Consider the following 22587-nt stretch of genomic DNA (forward strand, 5'->3'; position numbering starts at 1 on the left):
GGAAACTTCAGAGGGTGCCAACACGGCCAGTTTCTGGTGAAGGCCCTCTTCCTGGCTTGTCGATGTCGGGCTTCTTGCCGTGTTCTTTTATGGCCTTTCCTTGGTGTGTGTGTTTGGAGAGAGAGAGAGAGAGGTTTCTGGTTGCTCTTCCTTTTCTTATAAGGACACTAAATCTCTCAGATCAGGGCCCTCCTTTATGATCTCATAAAGGCCCCGTCTCCAGACACAGTCACAGTGGGGGTTAGGGCTTCAACATACAGGTTTGGGGGGGGGGACACAAACATTCAGTCCACAACATTGTTTTTCCCAATCAGTGTATATACCTTGGAGGTCACAGCCATGGTGCTTGTGACTGCCCTCAGTGGGCATTGTAGGAGGTGTTCTATCAGTGCCTGCTGAATCACAGCAACGTTCTGTAAAACAAAGCAAAACAAACCAAGACCTGTTTACTTTGGCCCTTCCTGGCCCCTGGTTCTTGAAATGTATTAACAAAGGCTGAGGAGGTGGAGAGGAGAAGGCTTTTGCTGAACACGGTCCATGAGATGACATGGCTGGGTGCCAGAGTTGTCAATGGGCCCATCAGCCTTGACAATAATGTGATTACTAATCTGTATCACTTAGGGAACTACCACCCCCAGAGCTGTATTAAGAATGTTTTCCTCGGGCAAAAAATGTGCTGCCTTTGGCATCCAAGTCAGTCTCAGGAATCTCATTTTATGGTGGATCCTTCTCTGTTTTTCCTCCTTCCTGTACTTCTTCCAGTTCTTGGTCAACAGATAACCAAGCCCCCGGTTTACCCTCTTCAACACTTGAATAACTTCCAAACATGCGTGGTTCCTTTCCCCCAAGGCGGTCTTTTAGTTCTTGCTGTTTTACATGATTCCTCTCAAAAGATGCCACCGAGGTTCCCCAGGCTGATGATGTCCCCTGACCTGAGGACCCACACAAATCATAGAAGCCTGAGTGACCCAGTTAACATCCCTCACAACTACTGCGCTTTGCTATTATTTACTTACAACTGTTTAATGACAAGGTCTCCCTGGGAAGACGCAGAGAAGGCGCCTTGAACAGGTCATAGTTTATCTTCACCAGCCTCTACCTTATTCATGAACCTTGTCCCATGCCTTCTGGCCTTTCTTTTTTTTTTTTTTTTCCTGGTCCTCTGAGTCTCCCAGCTAAAGGAAGGAAAACAGGAAAGTGCCCTAAGGCTGGAGAAAGGGTTGCTGGACTTAGCTCTTGACCCCATCTTTCACTTTTCAGGAAAATGGCAAGCTCATTGGCTGACTTCCTTGTGCACCATCTCCCCTCTCCAAATCTCCCCCTCCTCCAACTCCTCCACTCCCCCAACTTCTCCCCTCCCAGCACAAGCTTGGGCCTGATATCAATTCTCCTTTAAGTATGGAGCAATCCAGCCTCCCTGTAGAGGCAGAGGAACATCCGCCTTCACACAAACAACCCCCAATCCATCAGCAGGCAGAGTTCATCATGGTTAGGAGCAAGCGCTCAGACTCAAGGTGTGGCTCCTTACTTCCTGGAGATGTGGCCTCAAGCACATTTTTAACTCCTTTAATCCTCAGCTTTCCCACCAGCCAAACTGTGGTAACGGTGCTAACAGTAGAGCTTTCCTTCAAGAGATAGTGCAAGGATTAAAAAGAGATAATAGATTGATGTGTATAAAGCACTTAGCACTGGTGACTTGCATATAAGTACTCAATGCATTCAGCAATTATTTTTATCAAAGGCATACACTATTCGAAGACAGAAGTATGTGTAATGAAATGCCACCTGGGGCCCCTGCCCCTTGTCTGTTACGCTTGGCAGACACCCCAGCTGTGCAGCCTGTGGCAGCCCAAGGTCCTGCCCCAGGATCTCTGCCAGTTCTAGACTCATTTCTTTGTGCTCTGGCCACCTCTGTGCTGTCAGGTCTTGTTCAGTCACATCCCGCCAAGGCGCAGAACTCAGCCTGTTGACCAACTACCCCGAGAAGTCCAACCACACAGAACTTTTGATTTTGTGGGTCTTACGGAAGAATTGGAGGTGAGAGGAAGAGTGTTAAGGAGAGGGTCAGGTCCTGCAGCATTTGGCTTTCTCTCTGCTCTCCTCTCCCTCCTCCTTCCTTTCTTTTTCCAAAGCAATGAACAAGTTATACCTGCCCAGGCTCCCTGAGCCTCATCAAACTACCATGATTTAGTGATTCTCTTAGTCCGTTTGGGGCTGCTATAACAAAGTACCGTAGGCTGGGTGGCTTATAAACAATAGACATTTATTTCTCACAGTTCTGGAGGCTGGGAAGTCCAAGAGCAAGGCTTTTGCAGATGCGGTGTCTGGTGAGGGCCAGTTTCCTTTTTCATAGACAGTCTTCTTTCTCTGTGTCTTCACGTGGTAGAAGGGGCAAGGGAGCTCTCGGGGTCTCTTTTATAAAGTCACTGATCCCATTCACGAGGGCTCCACTCTCATGATCTCATCACCTCTCAAAGGCCGCACCTCCTAATACCATCACCTTGGGGATGGGGATTTCAATATATGAAGTTTTGGGGGATACAGTCAACCTTTCAGTCCATAGCTGGCATATTTCTAAGCAAATACAGTTTTCTTCCTGGAGAAATTCTGCTACCCTCTCCTAAGGGAATAGAAACCTCATCATCTTTTACATGTGTTTAAACAAAGATGCTACGTTTTTGGAGGAGGACTGCCCATGTTGACATCTGAGTGAGCCTGAGTGCTGAGCCACAAGGTAAAGATGGGGGGCTGCCCTCCACTGGGGGATGGAGCAGTGCTCTGCCTGAGGCTTTTAGTGGTTTAGAGAGCAGGGTCTGTGGGAACACACACCCATTCCCCAGCAAAGGCAATATGAGTCAGGGTTGGAGTTTTCACTGCTCATGACAGGAAGCAGTTGCTTTCCCCAGACTTCAGACCTGACGTTCTGGCAATGGGACTTTTGAACTGATCAAAAATGTTGAGGAGAAGCAGAAAAACTCTATTATATATGGCTGATTCAGGCATAAAAAACAAATAAAACCTATGACAGCGTTGACACACACAGGAAGATGAGTCAGGTAAAAAGGTATATACAGCTACCGTGGAGGAGACCAGGAGTTCATGACCCCGGAGGTCACAGTGAGGGCTCCGGGCTGTGATGGGGAATTTTGAGAAGCAGGAGAGGCTCCTATCACTGGGTACAGTGACTGGGCTGTCTGACACACCATCCCAAAGGTGTCCACACTCCTCATTCCCAAAGTCGTATTCATATCTCACACCTTTGCCAGAAGGGCTGCTGCTTCTACCAAAATGATCCTCTTTGCTTCTGACTTCCTCACTCTTCCTCTTCATCCTTAGAAATCTCCTCAGCTTTCAACTGCACCACCTCTGTGAGGCCTTCATGGTCTCCTCTTGCCTGTAGTCAGAATAAATGGCCCTGTTCTTGTTGCTTTCCCAGTACATGGCCTTGGGTGACAATGGGCGCCTCCTTCTTTGGACTCTCAGGGAGCCCTGTAAGTCCATCTTACCTGTTTTGAAATCTACACTCAGCCCTATCTAGTAGCTTGAGCAATGTCTGGCATGTGGTAAATTCCCCACATGTGTCTTAAAAATTCATTCACTGTTGTTCTGAAGTTATGGAGAACCTGATTCAGCCATAAGTCTGGTCACTCAAGACCAGGGTGTACATTATAGATAATTTGCCATCTTGGAATTTCCATTTCCCATTTGTGGATGAAGAATAAAGAGCTCAAAAAAAGGGGTTCCGTGGATCCTTATTTTTACTCTATTCTCATAGAACTATTTGCTTTCTGCTCACCATGTTGCTGTGAGTAATGGAGAAAGTGATGGAGAGTTTCCTTTGATTACAGAAAAGGGGAGCATCCGAAAGGACCAGAAATGCCCCCATTGAACAAGAATTATTTGGGGGAAAGAGTGGGTACACTGCAAAAGTGATCTAGTCTAAACTCTATCATATGGAGAAAGGTCTTCTTTCCCTTGAGAACCTGTGGAAAATGTCTCTCCAGAAAACTCACTATTGTTGGAAAACTCTTATTGCTAGAAGGTTCTTACTTTCATGGAGCTGAACTCCTTAAAATGCACCTGCTGGTGCTAGAATTGTCCTCTGCAACAGCCCGGCATAACAACTGTATCTCAGTATGCCAGGCCTCAAGGATAGGGACCACCCACCCCTTTATTCTCTGATCAATGCTGAACATAAAAAGCTGACCCTCACCCCTACCTTGCATGACATAGTTTTCAGATGCCCTGCTTTCTGGCCCTCCAATTCTGTATAAATAATTTTGTTACCATCTTAAAATGTCATGGCCAGCAGTAGATATAACAGTCCCTAAAAACAAGACCACTCAGCTAGTGGTTCTCAGCCTCTTTGTCACTGTGGCTCTTGTGTTTCCCCTCTCCAAATAGCCCTTTTGTTTTAAAATATTCTGCTAATTAAACTTACTAAGTAAAAGTCACCTACAAATCCCTTTCAATTTGAATTCCTTGGCCTGCCTTTCATGGTTCCAGGATGCCTCTGCGGTTTGTCTCTGGTCTACTCTCCTAGCCTTGCTTCTCATCATTCTCATGTGAGTCAGCTTGAGCTGCCGTAACAAATACCACCCACAGGGTGGCTTAAACAACAGACACCTATGTCCTCACAGGTCTAGAGTCTGGAAGTCCAAGGTTAAGGTGTCTTCAAGGTTGGTTTCTTCTGTGACCTCTCTCCTTGGCTTGTAGATGGCCATCTTCTCCCTGTGTCCTCACATGGTCTTCCCTCTGTTCATGTCCTTGTCCTAATTTCTTCTTTGTATGGGGACACCAGTCATATTGGGTTTGAGCCCATCCTAGTGACCTTATTTTAACTTAATTACCTCATGAAAGCCCCTTTTTCCTAATACAGTCACTTTCTGAGGTACTGGGGGGCTAGGACTTCAACATAGGAATTTTGGAGGGAACACAATTCAGCCCATAATATTCTACCTTATCTTCATCTAGTTAAGCTAGTTTTACCTTGTCTTCTCAGAGCATGCCCTTTATTTTCACCTCTCATGCCTTTGGTCCTGCTACCTCTTACCCTACTTCCCCTACTTCTCTTTCAAGGCCACTCTTCCAAGAAGCTCTCATGCATGGCAAGCGGCTGTCCCGTCTGTATAGACACTCACAGACATGGAGAATTCCCTCTTCCTGAACCAACCAATTCTGCTGGACTCAACAGCATTCCACCCCAGCAACATGGCCTCCAGTTTCACAGACCAAAGGTGCTTTTCCTTCCAATTCAGATAAAATGATCTCCCGATAAAGAAAATGATCTCCAGATAAAATGAGAGCTGAGTAGCATATGGAGGAAATAAATTTGAAATACCCCAGAAGTTGAAAACTAGTGAAACTAGATGCCTAAAACCTGTCTACTCTAACATACTGTTCTTGGACAGCAATGTTAAACAGAATTCGGTCCTCTTCCTATGTCGTGAACACTCAAACATTTCACAATTGGTTCCCCACAGTTCAGTCGTATTGCGATCCATGTTTCCTAGGCAAGACAGGGCTTTCCTAAGCTTCACCTGCCAACATCCCTCAGTCAAAGCCAACAGAGCTCACTTTTATTTCCACTCCACTCTGCAGTTCCTCCCCAGCATGCGCACACTCCAGCGCGCCGTGCGCGCACACACACTCACACACACACACACACACACACACACACACACACACACACACACAAACCTCCTAGAGTTTCAGCCTTGCACATCGTCTTAATGCTGTTGCTTAGCAACCAGAAAAGGAAGTGTGATCGCACCTCCCAGCACTGTCCATGGAACACAGCAGACAATACAAACAGTTCCCTGGCTTCTCTCTGCAGCTAGAGGAAAGTAAACTGTCAGGGGTGGCCAGCGTTATGCTCCAGAGATACTGGCTCATCATCCGAGGGCCCAAATTGGTTGCTGCTTCGCTTTTACTTGGCATTGGGTAATGTCTTTGTGGGGGCGGCTGGGTAGGTGGTTCTTGAAGGGCCGGATCTCTCTGCTTGCACTTGTTCTCAGGATGCCTATGATGCAGAAGGACACCTTGCAGAATCCTCTCTGCTCCCACGCAACTCTGCCCTGCACCAAGCCCGCATTCTCCCAAAGCCACTGCATTCCCTGCAGTTTCTTCCACTTAGAGGTTGTTCTTTAATGCTCTGGCACTGCCTTGCCCCACCCCCACCCCTGCCCCACCTTCACTCCCTGCAGCCCTCTGTTCTTCCAGTCCCTGGTTCCTCTGCCTTTAAGATGCTCCTCCACGCTGCTGGACAGCCCACAGCTTCTCAGATCATCCATGTTCCTCCCCCATCTCTGATCCTTACTATTCTTACATCCCAGCCTGAGACCACTGGACCAGATGCCACACAAGTGGGCTGAGGCCCACATCCTGCTCTCTGTTGGATCACTGTGACTTGGAATTCTTAAGTGTTGTGTAGCATGAAACAGTAGAGAAGGCTCGAGAGTCTGGAGTCTGAAGATATAATCTATATCTACATTTATCTATATCTATATCTATCATCTATATATCTAGCTATATGTATATATCCAATTTCAGACCCTTTTTAATATTTTGTCTTGACTATGTGATTTACATCAAGTTTCTGTAACTTCTCTAAGTCTTTGTTTTCCAAGGGGACTGGAATATTTGCCTCACTGGCTTATTATGACAATTATAGGAACTAGCAAATAGAAAAGAACCCAGTAAAATACATAGCACGCAGTTGGAGAACTCTTAACTCTTCCCTTCCTCTCCTTCCATCTCTACCTCTTTCTTCTTCCTTTGGAACCTGCTCTTCCTCAAGCAAAAACCAGTCTTCTGGCTGCTACTCAAGAGGCAGTGCCATGTGATGATAAGGACGCTGGGCTGAGAGGCAGAGGATCAACTTGAGGTCTACCACTCAGTTCTCTGACTTCCCTGCAGTTTCTTTTGTTCACTTGTAAAATGAAGCTAAGAGCACCTGACTAGTTTAATGCACAGACTTGCTACAAAGCTCAAAGGAGATAACATTAACAATATTCTTATGCATGTCAAGGTGTTTTACAAGCTTAGAGATAAGAGTTCTCTTGGCCCTTTGCCGCATCTACTGTAAGGATGAAGATCATACTTGACAATCAGACTGTGGACATTCCAGAAAATGTGGACATCACTCTGAAGGGACTCCTAGTTATTGTGAAAGGCCCCAGAGGCACTCTGCAGAGAGGCTTCAATCACATCAATGTAGAACTCAGTCTCCTTGGAAAGAAAAAGAAGAGGCTTCAGGTTGACAGTTGGTGGGGAAATAGAAAGGAACTGGCTCCTGTTCTCACTACCTGTAGTCATGTACAAAACATGGTCAAGGGTGTTACAACGGGCTTCCGTTACAAGATGAGACCTGTGTGTGCTCACTTCTCCATCAACGTCGTTATTCAGGAGAATGTTTGTCTTGTTGAAATCCGAAATTTCTTGGGTGAAAAATATATCCACAGGGTTTGGATGAGGTCAGGCGTTGCTTGTTCAGTATCTGAAGCCCAGAAAAATGAGTTAATTCTTGAAGAAAACAATATTGAACTTGTATCAAATCCAGCTGCTTTGATTCAATAAGCCACAACAGTTAAAAACAAGGATATCAGAAAATTTTTGGATGGTACCTATGTTTCTGAAAAAGGAATTGTTCAGCAGCCTGATGACTAAGATCTAAGTGCCCAGCTACAGAAGTGCTAAGTGATTCCTCAGACTTATTTGTGATATTTTAAAGATACAATAAAAGTCGTGTATTAAAAAAAAAAGTTCTCTTGGACAAATCTGGTCCCTTGTAAAATGAAGGAATTAGATTCCAACATGCCCTTTTTAGTCCTACAATTGTAGCACAGTGAGAGATGACAGTCACTTGCCCTCCAAAGGCCTCAATGGACAGAACTGACAGGGCCCCATGACCAAGATGAATGTTTTTCACCTAGTCAAAACCTCAGCCCAGAAATGTTCTAGAGGTTTCTTCTAGTGCCATCTTGGGAATACATATAGCTCTGTCCTTTCAGTAAAGAAAACAAATGAGTCAGAACATGCCCACAGTGTGATAGAGGTACCGGGGAAGCGATCACGGGTGTAGGTGTGTGAAGTTTATGTCATGGGCACTTCTTTGGTTATGTGTTTAGTAGTGGCTTGAAAAAGAGCTGAATTTGCAAATGGAGGATACTTGAAGCAAGACATATTAAAGTATGCAACATCAGTAATTTACAGTAAGCTAAATAAAAATGTGCTCAACAAATAGAATTTGGATGTTAGTTGAAATCTTGAAGATTGGGAGTCTGGCCAAGGATGAACAAACATTCCAGAGACATTTGCATTCTCTTTAGTGAAACCTCCCCCAGGCAATGATAGGATCTCCTTATAAAGAGGATCCCAACAGGAAAGATGGGTGAGGCCAGCAGCTCTCAAAGCTCTGACTTGACTTAGAAGAACTATTTCCAAGGCCTTTGGGGAGAGAGGGGCAACTTCACTCAGGGACTTGACTGCCCCACCCTCCGATCCCAGGACTTCAGGGGAAAGATGAACAGAGCCTCCTGCTGAAAAACTGGGAACTCCTGTTTTCTAATAAGGTTGCAAGAGGTTGGATATAATACAAGTATCAATGGCTAACCATAATTACTGCTAACTTTTTAAAAATATAGGAATTTGGTGGGGCAGCAGTGGGGAGAGAGATTTGGTCTATGTTATGACTCGACTCATGGAATAATTAGTCATAGAATCAAAGAATGTTAAACTGGAAGGGACCTTGGCAACCACCCAGTCCAATCCCTTTATTAACAAATAAGAAAACAGTCTCCAACATGTCAACAGTGGTCAATTTGGAATTACGGAAATGTTATTTTCTAGGTTGTTTCTTTTACTTTTCAAATAAAAATACAAAAATAAGAAAACAGGAAAGTGACTTGCCTAAGGTCCTACAGCAATGTAGAGGCGGAACTTGCCTAGCACCCAAATCTGTTGACTTTCATTCCCCGGCTTGTCGGGGGCAAGGGGAGGTGAGAGGGTCTCTCTGAGACTAGTACTGGGCTTCTTTCACGGAAATCTTTTACAAGAAGAATGTAATCGTGCCACCAATTAGGCTTCACTGTTGAAAACTGAACTTGAAATTATCAGCATTTTACAATTTCCAGGATAATTTCATAAACATTTTCTTTTGACTAAAACATAGGCTTATTCTACAGGGAAGGTTAAAAATAAAATGTCAGTTGTAAGCAAATCTTTCAATACACACCTGGTTCTACAGGGTTAAAACCGCCCGCTGAAGGATAACGTGAAAATGGAAACTGTGGTTGGTTTTGTGAACCCACATCCCACGTAGCCCATCGCTTGAGGAAAAAGGAGCACTGCTAATGGGGCGGTAAGAGCTGTGTGAATGCCATCCCCCGCACAGGCTCCTGTCTACAGCTTTTGTTCTGTGGTCTCTTCAATACATATGACTCAGTGTGTTGTTTGGGCTCCACTTCCCCTGGTCAGGGAGCTGACAGCAGCGCTCTGCTGTGCACACCATGCCTAACTCAGGGGGCCCCACTGCAAGCTCAGGGGGCCCACTGGCCGCGCTGCTTCTTCCCTCCCCAACTGACCACGCTCTCATCTGCTTGTCTGAGCACTGAGAGCTCTGACCCTTCCCAGCTTGTAGAGCACCAATTCATATGGATGGTGTCATTCTAGCATCCCGTTTTTTAAAAAAGTGCTGTATAGTTGTCTTGACACACTGCCAACGTGCTTTTTTCACCCATCTATTCATCTATAGAATTTGTAGTCTCCAGCATATGCATGATACACAAAAGGCCAAGTAAAAGTCAAATTGCGTGTCCGTGAACAATGGAAAAAGACAGGAAAGCCTCCCAATCACCTCTCCTCTTGTAAATGCTTGTTAGAGCAAGAACATTTTATATACTTGATGTGCACAGACGATAGGTCATCTGGGCCAGCCTACACTTGTGAACTTGTTTTGGCTGTAGGAGTCAAGATAGGAGCTTCAATTTATTTGGAGGTACTTGCTTTTGAACTCAAGGGAATGGCAAAATGTTCCAGCATTTTCTATAACAAGAACAACAACAAGGATTGAATAAGAAGCGTGGGATCTCCTTCCCCTAAGCCAGCTGAGACCATAGTCACCTCAAGGAGATGGAGAGGCAGAGAACTGCGTGCTCATGGGACTGCCAATCTAGGCTCGGGATTAAAGGGGGTTTAATTCCAAAACTTTTTATTTAGCACCCACTATGAAAGAGGCACAGAAGAGCTATAGCACAAATGTGCTGTGAGCTTTACATCCATGTTGCTGTTAATGTTGGAGGCTGCTGTATCAGATGCCCGAGATAAAGATAATGGGGCCACCGTATCAAGCTGGTGAGTCACTCTCAGTTTAGGGGATGATGGCATGCCCCGTCTAAGAAGGTACTGTTGTTTACCAGAACATCTTGGATGCAGTGCCCGGTGCTTGCCAATCTGCTGTAAAATTTTTCTCCCCACTTCTTTCTTCTCCTGGGATAGGAAGGGCCCAGCTTTGCCTAATTGTACATGCTGACCTCTGAGTATGAATAAGCAAAGTCCCTAATTCTTCAGACTGTACTTTGCCCTTATTGAAAAAGAGTCTTAATGCTTTAATACTGGCAGGTACGTAATAATGGCCTCCCAAAGATGTCCATGTCCTAATCCGAATATGTTAATTGACATGGCAAAAGAGACTTTGCGGATGTAATTAAATTAAGGCTCTTGAGATGGAGAGATTATCCTGGATTATCACAAGGGTCTTTATAAGAGTGAGAGAAGAGGGTCCGAGTTAGAGATGGTGAGAACAGAAGGAAATGTGACAACAGCAGCAAAAGTCATAAAGAGAGACAGAAAGAGCTGAAGATACTACTCTGCTGGCTTTGAAGCTGGATGGAGGGACCATAAGCCAAGGAATGCACACAGTTTCTAGAAGCTGAAAAAGACAGGGAAAAGGATTCTCCCCTAGAGCTTCCAGATGCACACAGCCCTGCTGGCACCTTAATTTTGGGGCTTCTGACCTCCCAAACTCTAAGACCAGTTTGTATTGTTTTAAGCCATGAAGTTTGTGATAATTGGTAGGAAACTAATACAATTACCTTTCTGGAAAAGAAATCTGGCCACATGTACTAAGAGATAGAAGAAGTTATGCTTCCAACTCAGTCATTCTACTTCTAGGACTCTCTTTGAATGAAGAAATCAGATATGCATAAATGTACTTATATATTAAGATGTTCGTTATTTATAATAGCAGAACCTTGGAACTACCTGGGGCTCTACTGGGGGTCTTCTCTTTATTACAGTCACAGCATTGTTCAAGTGAGTAAACCTGGCCCACTGGATGATGACCATCCTCCTTTAATATGTTGCTTCTAGAATGAGTTGTAATCACAGGGGATGGCCTGTATTAGAAAATGACCATGATGACAACATTGCTGTCAATATACTGATTCAACAAATACTAGTGGAACACGTGGGGTCCTGAGCCAGAGGTACAGAGACAAAGGACACACGGGATTATGGGAGCTGCAGGAGCCTGGCCAGGGAGATGGTTATCAATACAAAAACTTCTCAGAAAAGGTGACATCCCACTTAAAACTTGAAGGATCAGTAGGAATGAGCCACGACTGAGAAGCCAGTCCACGGAGTGCAGTCCTTTCCCCATGCTGTGCATGCCTAGTAACTGAAAGTGAAGGTAGAACCTGGCTGCACGCCAGGAATTCCCAAAGCTCTGCAGCCTAAATCAGGACGAGCTGCCCTCTCGTTAGAGAACTCCAGTCAAAAACTGGAAACAACCCAGGTGTCCTGCAGTAGGTTACTGGCATGGCCAATACCATGAAATATTACTCATCAATAAAAAGGCATGGGGTAGTGATGTATGCGATAACCTGGATAGATCTCAAGGGCATTATGTGTCGTGAATAAAAAGTCAATCTCAAAAGGTTTCATAGTGTATGATTCCACTTATGTAACATCCTTTAAAAAAGACAAAGCTATAGAGATAGAGAACAAATTAGTATAGTCATGTGTCGCATAATGATGGGGACATGTTCTGAGAAATGTGTTGTCAGGAGATTTTGTCATTATGCAAAAATCAGAGTCCACTGACACAAACCTGGAAGATGCAGCTTACTACACACCTAGGCTCTATGGTATAGCCTGTTTCTCCAAGGCTACAAGCCTGTACCACATGTGACTGTACAAAACAACACAAGATTAAATCAAGCACAAGAGAAAATGATGCGATAGAGAGGTACAAAGACAAGGTGCATGAGGCTGCTGCCGGCGTAACCCAGTATAGAGTTTTACAGCAAACTTTTTTTTAATAAGTAGAAAGAGTACACTCTGAAATAATAAAAAGTATAGTAAACACATAAAATAGTAACGTAGTCATTAATTATTATTGTCAAGTATTATAGACTATATAATTGTAGGTGCTGTACTTTTATATGACTGACAGGGCAGTAGGTTTGTTTACACAAGAGTCACCACAAACACGTGAGTAATGCTTTGCACCGTGATGTTATGACGGCTATGATGTCCCTAGGTGATAGGGATTTTTCAGCTCCATTATAATCTTAGGGGTCCGTCGCTGACTCAGTTATATGGCTCATGACTGTAGTTGCAGAGATGGGAAGGCAAGTATGACTATAAAGTGGTAACACAAGAGATTTCTTTCATGGTGATGGAATGGTTCTGTATCTTAACTGTGGTGTAGTTTCACAATCATATATACTTGGGAGAAGATTGCATAGAACTACCTGCACACATGAATCCATGTGAAAAATGGTGAAAATGGAATTAAGTCTGTTGCCTCTTCACAGTATTATACCAATGTCAGTTTCCTGGTTTTAATATTACACTACAGAATGTCACCATTAGTTAAGGGAAGATGGGTCAGGGTACACGAGACTTGGTGTGCTGTTTTTGCAATTTCCTGTGAGTCTATAATTATTTCAAAATATAAATGTTAAAAAAATAGCTACAGACAAAAATTCCTCTTCTTGGTGACACTTCTTCTGTCCCCAAGAAGTTTTTCACTGTTCAAATAGTTCCAGGTCCATTTCATTTAGTATTTCAATTTAGTGTTCCCCCATCACTTCTAGACATCCACTCATGGCCAGGTAGGGCAGGGAGGCAAAGCTAGCAGCAGACAGCAGAGAATTTCCTCCCAAATCTCCAGTGCATTGGGCCACTTTGTACCTGACCTTTCCCTCAACAACTATGAAGAGCATCATTTCCCAACTGCCAGCCTGTAGGGAGACTGGCTGTGTTTGTGAGCCCCTGGACGTGCAGTGAGAGCCTGGCTTTCTTCTCTCTCCTTTACCAACTCTGGATGAGGGACCAGAAATGGCCTGTAAACAGACTAGAGGGCAGAGAAGCCCTTTGTCAGAGGGGAGATTTGGATGGAATGAAGAGACAGGTAGCTAAGATTAAAAGATAATAGGTGTCTCAAAGATGCAGTAAGACATCTCAGATGGTATCTCATATATACCGCTTATGCTGTTAGGAGCTTTGGAAACCAGATCAATAAATTTTACAGTGCTTACTGCTTATAAAGCAATACAGTGGATAAAAAGAAGTGTAAGACATACTACTTATTCTATTATATGAACAATGTGTGTCTAAATTGCTTGAACCTCCCAAGATAAAAATAAAAGAAATATCACATGAAAAAAAAAAAGATAATAGGTGCTCTGGCATCATGGAAAAAGCACAGGCTTGGAGTATTATCTGCATTCATTCATTTATTCAGCAGGTGTCTTTGTTCAGGTTGCTAAAACAGAAATATCATAGACTGGGTGCTTAAACAACAGTTCCGGAGACTGGGAAGTCCAAGATCAAGGCACTGGCCAATTCGGGGTCTGGTGAGAACCTGCTTTCAGGTTCATAGACAGTTTTCTTTTTGCTGCGACCTCACCTGGTGGAAGGGGCGAGGGAGCTCTCTGGGTCTCTTTTATAAAGGGCATTAGTCCCATTGGCTCCACCCTCATGACCTCATCACCTCCCAAAGGCTTCACCTCCTAATACGTCACCTGGGGGGTGAGGATTTAACATATGAATTGGGGGGAGGGGGGAATACAAACATTCAGTTCAGAACAGCAGGCGTTTATTACGTGCCTCATCTGTGCTAGGTATAGTTTTACTTACTGATGATGCAGAGTGAAAATGGTCCTTGGCCTCATGGAGATTACATCAGATGATCTGAATTGAAGCTCAACAGTCTTGTGGCCTCTTAAAAGTCCCTTAATATCTTTGAATTTTGATTTCTTCTCTGTAAATCCAACCTTTGGATTTCTGTGAGGTTACATGAGATGGTGCTTAAGTGCTGAGCACAGTGTCTTAAAATGTGGCAGGCGTTGTGTCTTTTCCATTAGGCCTCATTTTCCTCTTTTTGCTGTCTTTCTATATAGATAGCTTATAATCATCTGAATTCCACCAGGGCGGCCAGGGACAAAGCTCGATATTGTAGGTTCAGCTGAAGTGAACGCAGGGGTGTCTGCACACTTCTGCAGAGCTCAGGACAAACGAAGTTGGGCAGGAAATTTTTTTTTTAATTACTGTTCATTTTTCTTTTCTATTTTTAATTCTCTGTATTTGGCATGTTTATTATTGTGTCTTCTTAGCGACTTTTTCCTTCTTAAAAACCTTCTTCCTCATAATCCTATTTTTAACTTTTTTCTTCAAATCTAGCTTGTTTGTTATTTTATGTATATCGACGCTCTTTCATTTAGTAATTGTCTGGTTTATACGGGGGTGCCAAAAAATGTATACACATGACTCGTATTCATCTTTTGTTATTGGTATATATTATTACAATTTGAATAGTTTTTTCCTTTCTATCCCCTTATTTTCAACTTTTCTAGGTCTTACCGTTTTAGTTTCGTTTCTTGTAAACTACATATAGCTGGATTTTTTTTTAATTGAGTCTGAAGGTCTTTGTCCTTGAACAGGCAATTTAAAGTTTTCTGAATTTATTAAAACTTGTAATATATTAAGTACATTTCCATGATATTATTTTAAATTTGCCATGCTTCAACTTTGGCTTTTTCCCACCGTATTACCTTTTGTTGTGTCAGTCGCATTTCCTTTATTTCTGCCTTTTTCACCCTCTTGACTTAGAACATATACATTACAATTCTATTATTTTAATAGTTTTGCTCATTTTTAACACAATTACTTGAAAATCTCGTATTAGTCAAATTCCTCCCCAAGGTGGAAGGCCATTATGTCACTTTGATATGCATCTTTCTCCCTCCATCTTCTAAGCTATTTGTCCACCCTTGTTTTAGGGTTACCAACTTTTCAATGCCCCTCCCCAGTTTGGCTGTTAGGGTTGTGTTCGACATCTCATACCTGTTTCCCCCTCTGTTTAAATACATTTCAAAAATGTTTATATTTGATAACTATATTTCAAATATATTTAATTCAATTAATTAGATATATTTCAAGAATATTTTTGATTAAATTGAATATATTTCAAATATACGTTTTATAGTCCTCAATTATCCTATCAACTCCAGTTCTTGATTTTCTAATCTATGAATTGCATCTGCTGAGTCTTCCCCAATGTTGGTTGTTTGCCTGGTTTATAATTTTGAATTGTAAGTCTGTGCCTGTGAAGGTTGGGGGTTCCCATGTATTCCTGATTATGGGGATGTCCTGAGGAGTTTTGCTTTTTCCTCTGCCTGAATCTTTTGTCACTAGTTCTGGATTTCTTTTTAATGACTCATATTAGAATTCCCACTGCACATGTGCAGAATGGCACAGGCTTTGTTTTTAATTTCTTTCTTTCTTTTTTTTGTAACTGGGCTCCAGGCAGAGGTCAAGTTTCCTCACCTCCGTGGGCTGGTGAGCTGTGTTTCTAGAGCTTATCTTACAGTCAGAGAGGCTATATATGTGTTCCCTGTACTCAGTCCCTGCCTCAAAAGGATCTGGAGCTATGAACATGAACCCCGAGCCCCTGCTCCTGGGGTCTCCATAGCTTTAGCTCCCACTCATCACTCTGGGTGTGAGTCCCCACTATTTTTGATACCTGAGAATTTCCTTTTTCTGGCTTGGGTATGACTAAGTTTTTTTTGTTTTTTTCTGGTGACATTTTATCCAGCATTTGGAGTGGAGTGGGTCTGGTCTACGTTAGGTCAATCTTTCACAATGACTGTCATATTCTTACACAGGCGGAAGCTCACTTTCATTCTGTCAGCAAATGTCACTGAGTCAACTAGATTCTAGGGCTACAGGGCTGAGTAAAGAGACTCCATCTGCCCTGCCCTCCCCAAACTTAACAACCAGCGAGGGAGACGGGCCTGAATGAAGTCGTCTAAGGAATAAAGGTAAATTTGTAACTCTGGCTACTTCAGCTAAGGAAAGGCACATTCTCCTAGGGCAGTGGCTGCTCTCCGTGGGGCCCGACTCAGGCAGCGGTCAGAGGAGAAGCCCAGAAGTCACAGAAGCCAGCGGACAGCCTAAGCAGGATTTAATTGTAAGCAAGGGCCTGGGTTTTCACCAGGGCCTTTCCCTCACTCCCTCCCCTTCACTGTGTGAGTCCTGTCTGATCTGGGTGCTAACTTTCTCCCTAACCAGGGAGCAGGAGCCCAGGGCAATTAAACCCAACGGTGGTGGGGGTAGGTGGCAGGGGCAGGATTTCCCCTGGCACGGTGCCCTAAGGTGTTGTGAACTACCCCCAAAATAACGCTGTATATGCTGGAAACTAAAAAAAAAAAAGGATGTGAAAGACTTTGTCTACAGAACATTGCACCTGTTATATTTTGACCAGCGGGATGCAGAAACAAAGCCAGAACTATATTTATTTGGCCCTCTGGATCTGGAGTTAGGGATTTTTTTTCCCCTTTCCAAATGACAACCAAGAAAGTGGGCCCTCAATTATTCTCTGAGTCAAACATCTTGGTCACTCAAATGGCCAATGGGGTGATGAAGGGTAGGTTGGGGAGGTTTGTCTTCTTAAAAGAAAGAGCTCTGGGCTGGGAGAAGTCTTCCTTGGACTTCCTGGCAGGACCATAGATCAGGGGTGACCAGGCCCCTTCTTTGTAAAATTGGGAGGTTATGCTAAGGAAGCTAGAGGGACCCTTCTATCCCTGGTATCCATGATGGTCTCCCTGGGGAGACCTCCCTGGGGGTGCTGCCGAGCTCCCAGCTGCCTTGCATTTCTGGGGTTCCCAATGACACAGTCCCTTGGGCCTCTATACCCAGGTTCCCTGGGCTTTGGAGCAGCCTCCCTGCCAACCATTCCACCCCCACTTCCCATTACTGGTAACCCGATGATCCAACAAGCTCCCTCAGGAATGTTCCTCATCCTCAAATCCATCTGTGCAGCCAGCTCTGCCCAGGTGCATATCTTGCGCCAAGAAAATGCAATCTCTGCGTCATGAACCTAGAAGCTGAGTGTGCACCGACTTGGTGTTTACTAATCTTCCTGGGTCATGATAGTGGGAATTCCAGGTCTTCCTTTGGAAATTCCATTTATGGGCACGGACTAATGACCAATCCCTGGCAGGCCTGTTCTAATCCAGGTCTGGCCCTGAGCCTCCTGTCATTTTGCTGACGCAGTTTGTAACCCTGGAGGCAGGGCCAACGGGAGTTGAAAAGTTAGAGAAAACTTAGCGCCTGTGGCAGCGACAGAAGCCTGTACAACCCAGGGCCTGGTTTCTCCTTCCATTTCCCCTCCCTCCTCTGGGACAACCTGTTCTCCGCTTTTCATTTCCTGGGAGTGACTCACCTAGCAAGCTCCCTCTCAGCATGGCAGGTATGTGTCATTTCCTTATGCTGGTGAGACCCAGACTTTCAGTGTCCCTCCACCCCATTACTGGTCTAGTGGGATTGAAAAGGGCTGAAAGGGTTAGCCCTCAAGTCCACAACAGCATCCTGCTAAGGATTTCTTGTTGGGGTGAATTTATCACCTATGGATGGCTTTCCTATTTTCCACTGAGAGATGTTTGGGAAAAGCGAGAGCCTGGCTGGGGCAGTCTGTTTCATGCTGTTCTCTGCCACCCTCAACCCCATGCCCACCCAATCCCAGTCCCCACCCTCGCCCCAGATCCCAGTGGCATCACTGTCCCCAGCACTGTTCTGCTTTCCCTTCACCTTCCCCCCACTTTCCTGGGACCCTTTGGCCTTTCCAGAAGCCCCTTGGTAGCAGCTTGACCATCGCTGGGGAGGCTAGTGGGGGTGACGCTGAGCCCTGTGATTGGGCAAGAGGGACCCAGCCTCAAAAGTCCATCCCTGGCCTTTTTAACAAGGACTAACAAGTCCTTTAACAAGGACTAACCCTTGTTAGTCCTTCTCTATCAGCCAGGATGACAGAGAGTCAGCATGCAGGCAGAGAGCCATTCCCATGTGAAATTTAAAACCACTGGGTGCAAATGAGGTTCAGTAAGTGTTAGCATTGTTAAAACGGTTCTGCCAGCATTGTCTCACTTGTCTGTGACAAGGGAGACCCACGATGCCCATGCAGTTAGAGCCAGCTGGGAATTCTTGTAATGTTGGCTCCTGAGTCAGATCTTCCAAGGAGAGCAGCCATTCCTGCTCCCTTCACAGTGGAAAATGGGGGAAAGTACAGGTATTTCACTGGGCCTGGGAAAGTCTCCCTACTGGGGGGGGGGGACTAGGAGAAGGGCCAGCTCATTCTATCCAGCCATGGTACTTCTGTGGTCTTGGGCCCAGTTCTAAAGGCCCCACCTTGAACTCGTGGGAAGGAGCTTGCTGGGAGTATCTATCTAGGGAGATGAAGGATCCGAAGATCGAATCTTGTGAGACTTTGAAGAACTGGAAGAAGTTTAGACTGGAGAAAACCTGGAGGAGCAGATGAGCTGTTTTCTAACATCAACACGTTGTTAGGTGGAAGTGAGATGTATTTTATTTTGTGTGTGTCCTGAAAGCAGACCCACAAAGTTACAGAAAAGTGTATTTGGGCTGAATATAAAAAGAGGCTTTCTTATTATTAGAGCTCTGAGTAATGGAACAGGCTGCTAAATTCTTGAGGTAGTGAGTTCCTTATCACTAGAAGAATTCAAGCAGCAGGTGACCTAGAGGGAACTACTACACTGGGCTGAAGTTTGGGCTGCATGATCTCTGACAGGTCTTTTCACTCTGAGCCTCTGTGAGTCTCTAATTTGGATCTAGCCCTGCTCAGAATTTCTTCCAATTCCACGATGCTCCTATAGCCTATCTTTCTCATCACAGGCCTTCTCCCCTGAGCAAGACAGGCACACGGTCTGGCCTGTGCCTAGGCCTGGTGTGGGCTGTGCAATGGTTCTTGGTAGAAGCCTCAGAAAGGTCTGCCACGTGCTGAACTGGTACAGTCACTCAGCATTTCTGTTTCGTGTTTCTGTGAATTCTTACTGGTCATCTCACCCATTCCCAGTCCTGTAGGTCAAGATTACTCTGCCTCATGCTGCAGATGAGGAAGTAAGGAAATACCCTGGCCACTGCAGGGCTAAGATTAGACCCGGAGCTGGCCCTCCCTTTCCCAACACAGGAGTGCCTATGTGCCAGGCCCCATGTTGACCATGCATCCTACTTACAGCCTCGAGGTGAATCCTATGGCAGCTCTGAAACAGCTGCCTTATCATCCCATTTTACAGAGAAGGAAAACCAAGGCTCAGAAGAGTTGAAACAGTGTCTGGGACACAACTAGTAAGGGATAGAGCTATGCTGTTAGCTCTTCCACCAGGAGTTGCAAGGGGCAACCTCCAGCGCACAAGGAGAGGGCTCCATGCAGCTGCGACACATGTGCCCCAGGGGACTGACCAGGGCCCATTTAATTCCATACTTTGGGGTGAATCATGGCCTATTCCAAATATTCCAGGTTCTGTGCTAAATGCAACTGGGGAAAAGGGCGTATAAGGCACTATCTCCAGTTTATGAGAAAGCTGTGGTCTAAAAGAGTGAACCTGGCATGTTTACAGTAAGCAAGATGTGCCTGAGAGGGAACAAAAGTTCATCTTGTTGAGGGACAGGGAGGAAAGCTTCACGACAGAGATGGAGCTGGAAGTAGCCTTTGCGAAAAGGAGCCTTATGTAGGCAGACATACGGGGGCACGGAGATGGGAGACATTGTGTTCGATGGCACGGGGAACCAACAGAATTGGGCCCATGAGTTCTTGAGTTATTGTTAAGCAACATGATGGACGCTCCCACTTTCTCCCTACCCATGGATGACCCCAGTCCAAAACAGGATTTTCCAGCCCAACCTCCTCATCCTCTGACTTGATGAATAGATTCATCCTGGTCCCATGGACTGGAGAAGGGTGTAGATGACATGAGCCCCTTTTCCAATCAGCTACCGATTCCTGCGGATTCTAGGAATCTCCCTTTATCCATTCCTATTGTTGCCCCCATCCTGGGTGAGGCTCTAATTCTCCTTGCCTAGTTTAGTACACCAGCTGCCAAACTGCTGCCCCAGGGTCTTTCCTTGCAAATCGATCTTAGACATAGCTTTCAGGTAGGGTCACCTTTATAAGCCGTGGCACTTTGACTGAATCCTTAGCAAGCGTTCACTTTCCTGCTGTCTTGCCTACATTCACTCTAAGTTCTGCTGACAACCTTACTCGCCCACCTTTTTTGTGTACAAACATCTTTGAAGGCCCAGCTCGCAGGCCGCCCTTCCCAATCAGGTGAAGTTAACGCCTCTCTCTTTGGTTGTTCCCCGGGTATAATAAGATTTGTGCCTCCCTGGTAGCGCTTCACTCTGTGGAATTAATCTATGGACGCATCTTTCTGCCAACTTGGTTGTAAGTTCCTGCATTAACATTTACTTCCTCTGTACTCTTTCTCTTGTCTGCCCATTTAGTGGGGACTCAGTGATGTTTGCTGAGCTGACTGTAATCACAGCCCTGCAGTCCAGTCCTAGGCTGAGGGAGGGCACAGAAGATCCTGGACATGCGGCTGCACACACAACTTAACCTTAGCACAATGCAGCACATACTTTCTATGGGAAATTTTTTATTTAGTGAGAATAGGGACCTTTCCAAGCCCTGGCTGCTTTCTTCCACAATGGGACGGAGTCCCATATGTTTCCTACAGAGATGGTGTGGTGTACTGGTTATGGAAATAAGAGACAGATCTGCCATTTCCTAGCTCCGTGACATTGGGAGAGTTACTTGAACCGCCCAGTGCCTCAGTTTCCCCATATGTAACATGGCAGAAGAATAATAGCACCATCCTCTTTGCTTTGTTTCAAGAACTAATACGGGGTTCTCCCTATATCCGAAAGCAGAGCATGCCTATGAAACCTTTTCTAAACTGAAATGTTGTAAAGCCAAAAAGCAAATACCATTCATTTATATGGAAAAAATTTTTGAGTGTTCCCGGACCCTAAAAGTAACCTACCAAATTATATCAAATAACACATAAAACCTAAAATAGCACCAACCTAAAGTAAAAGCAGGAATAATATGATAAATACACAGCCTGTATGAAGTTTGGCGGGGCCACTCTTGCTGCTTGGGGTATGTGCTGCCTCGATAACCCCTGTTGCAAAACAAACGCTGAATGTTATTTTTGCTTTTTGCCTTTTTTCGTAAAAGTGAACATCCTCTTTGGGGTTTTTTTGGTTAGCGAAAACTGGCACTAATGTAGGTTCTTTATAAAAGTAGTGATGTCATGCAAACTTTCGAAACACAGGAAATACTTACATTTGTAACTGGCACATTACAAATGCCCAACAGATGGCTATTATTTTAAAGTTATTATTATGAACAACCTGTGCCTCCACCTAGAAGGCAAGAGGCACACATCTGAAAATGAGGGAGGCCAGAAACTCCCCTCACTGATGTGGACTGTTGGGGCTCGTGGTTGGAAATTATCTTCCTGTCAAAGACCACAAAAGGACCCTCAGAGCTCGGATATGAGATGAGGTAATGAGGGGCTGCAGGCTTACGAGTCCTGAGAGAAGGATTTCCACACCATCAATCAGTCTTTTTTTTATATATATAGTGTTCCTTTTGACACTGCCCCAGAAATATGAGACCTCTGGCCATCAGCCCCGGCGACACCCTCTCATCTCTTCTTTACTCTGTCACATTCTAGACATCCTAACAAGCATCTCAGCTTCTTTTTCAAATAGAACAATGACCCACCTGATATTCCACTTCCTGTGATCGACAGGAAATGTAAAACCCAAAGAGGCAAGTCCTGGCTAGGAACTTGAGTCTTGGGGTGACACAAGTCACATTCTAGAAAATCTCAGGGGCTTCTGTGCCATTCCTGACCCTGAAATTGGTTCAGTCTCCCTGAGGATAGACACCTCCTTAGCACCTCCTACCTCTATAATCTCACCATCTGCTATGATATGAATGTGTCTCCCCACAAATGCATATGTTGAAACCTGCCCCCCAAGGTGATAGTATTAGAAGGTGAGGTCTTTGGGAAGTGATTAGGTCAAGAGGGTGGAGCCCTCATGAATGGGATCAGTGCCCTCTCCCCTTCCACCATGTGAGGATACAATCAGAAATCTGTCGCCCTGGATGGACCAATGTCCTTTTGGGGAGTCCACTTCATAGTTGATGTAGAGGCCTGACCACCGCATTGTATTTCTGAAACTGATGTTGAATAATACTGTATGTCAACTATAATT

General features: G+C 44.7%; 1 protein-coding gene and 1 pseudogene across 5 annotated transcripts in view; both read left to right on the forward strand.

Moving 5' to 3' along the window:
* PTK2B (protein tyrosine kinase 2 beta) overlaps nt 1–22587 on the forward strand; it is a 110784-nt gene that overhangs the window by 14662 nt on the left and 73535 nt on the right. Inside the window, exon 1 of one of the 5 annotated variants that reach the window (XM_019636160.1) lies at nt 5104–5237. The exons of 2 other annotated variants lie outside the window; for them this stretch is intronic. The gene's annotated coding sequence lies outside the window, so the exon portion shown is untranslated. Of the gene's footprint in view, nt 1–5103; nt 5238–16221; nt 16329–16384; nt 16478–22587 lie in introns of those variants that run through there. 2 more of the 5 variants (XM_019636161.1, XM_019636159.1) reach the window with 2 other exon arrangements.
* On the forward strand, nt 6714–7636 carry LOC109379537 (60S ribosomal protein L9 pseudogene; annotated as a pseudogene).

This window comes from Hipposideros armiger, unplaced genomic scaffold, assembly GCF_001890085.2.
Source record: "Hipposideros armiger isolate ML-2016 unplaced genomic scaffold, ASM189008v1 scaffold_27, whole genome shotgun sequence".
Lineage (NCBI taxonomy): Eukaryota > Metazoa > Chordata > Mammalia > Chiroptera > Hipposideridae > Hipposideros > Hipposideros armiger.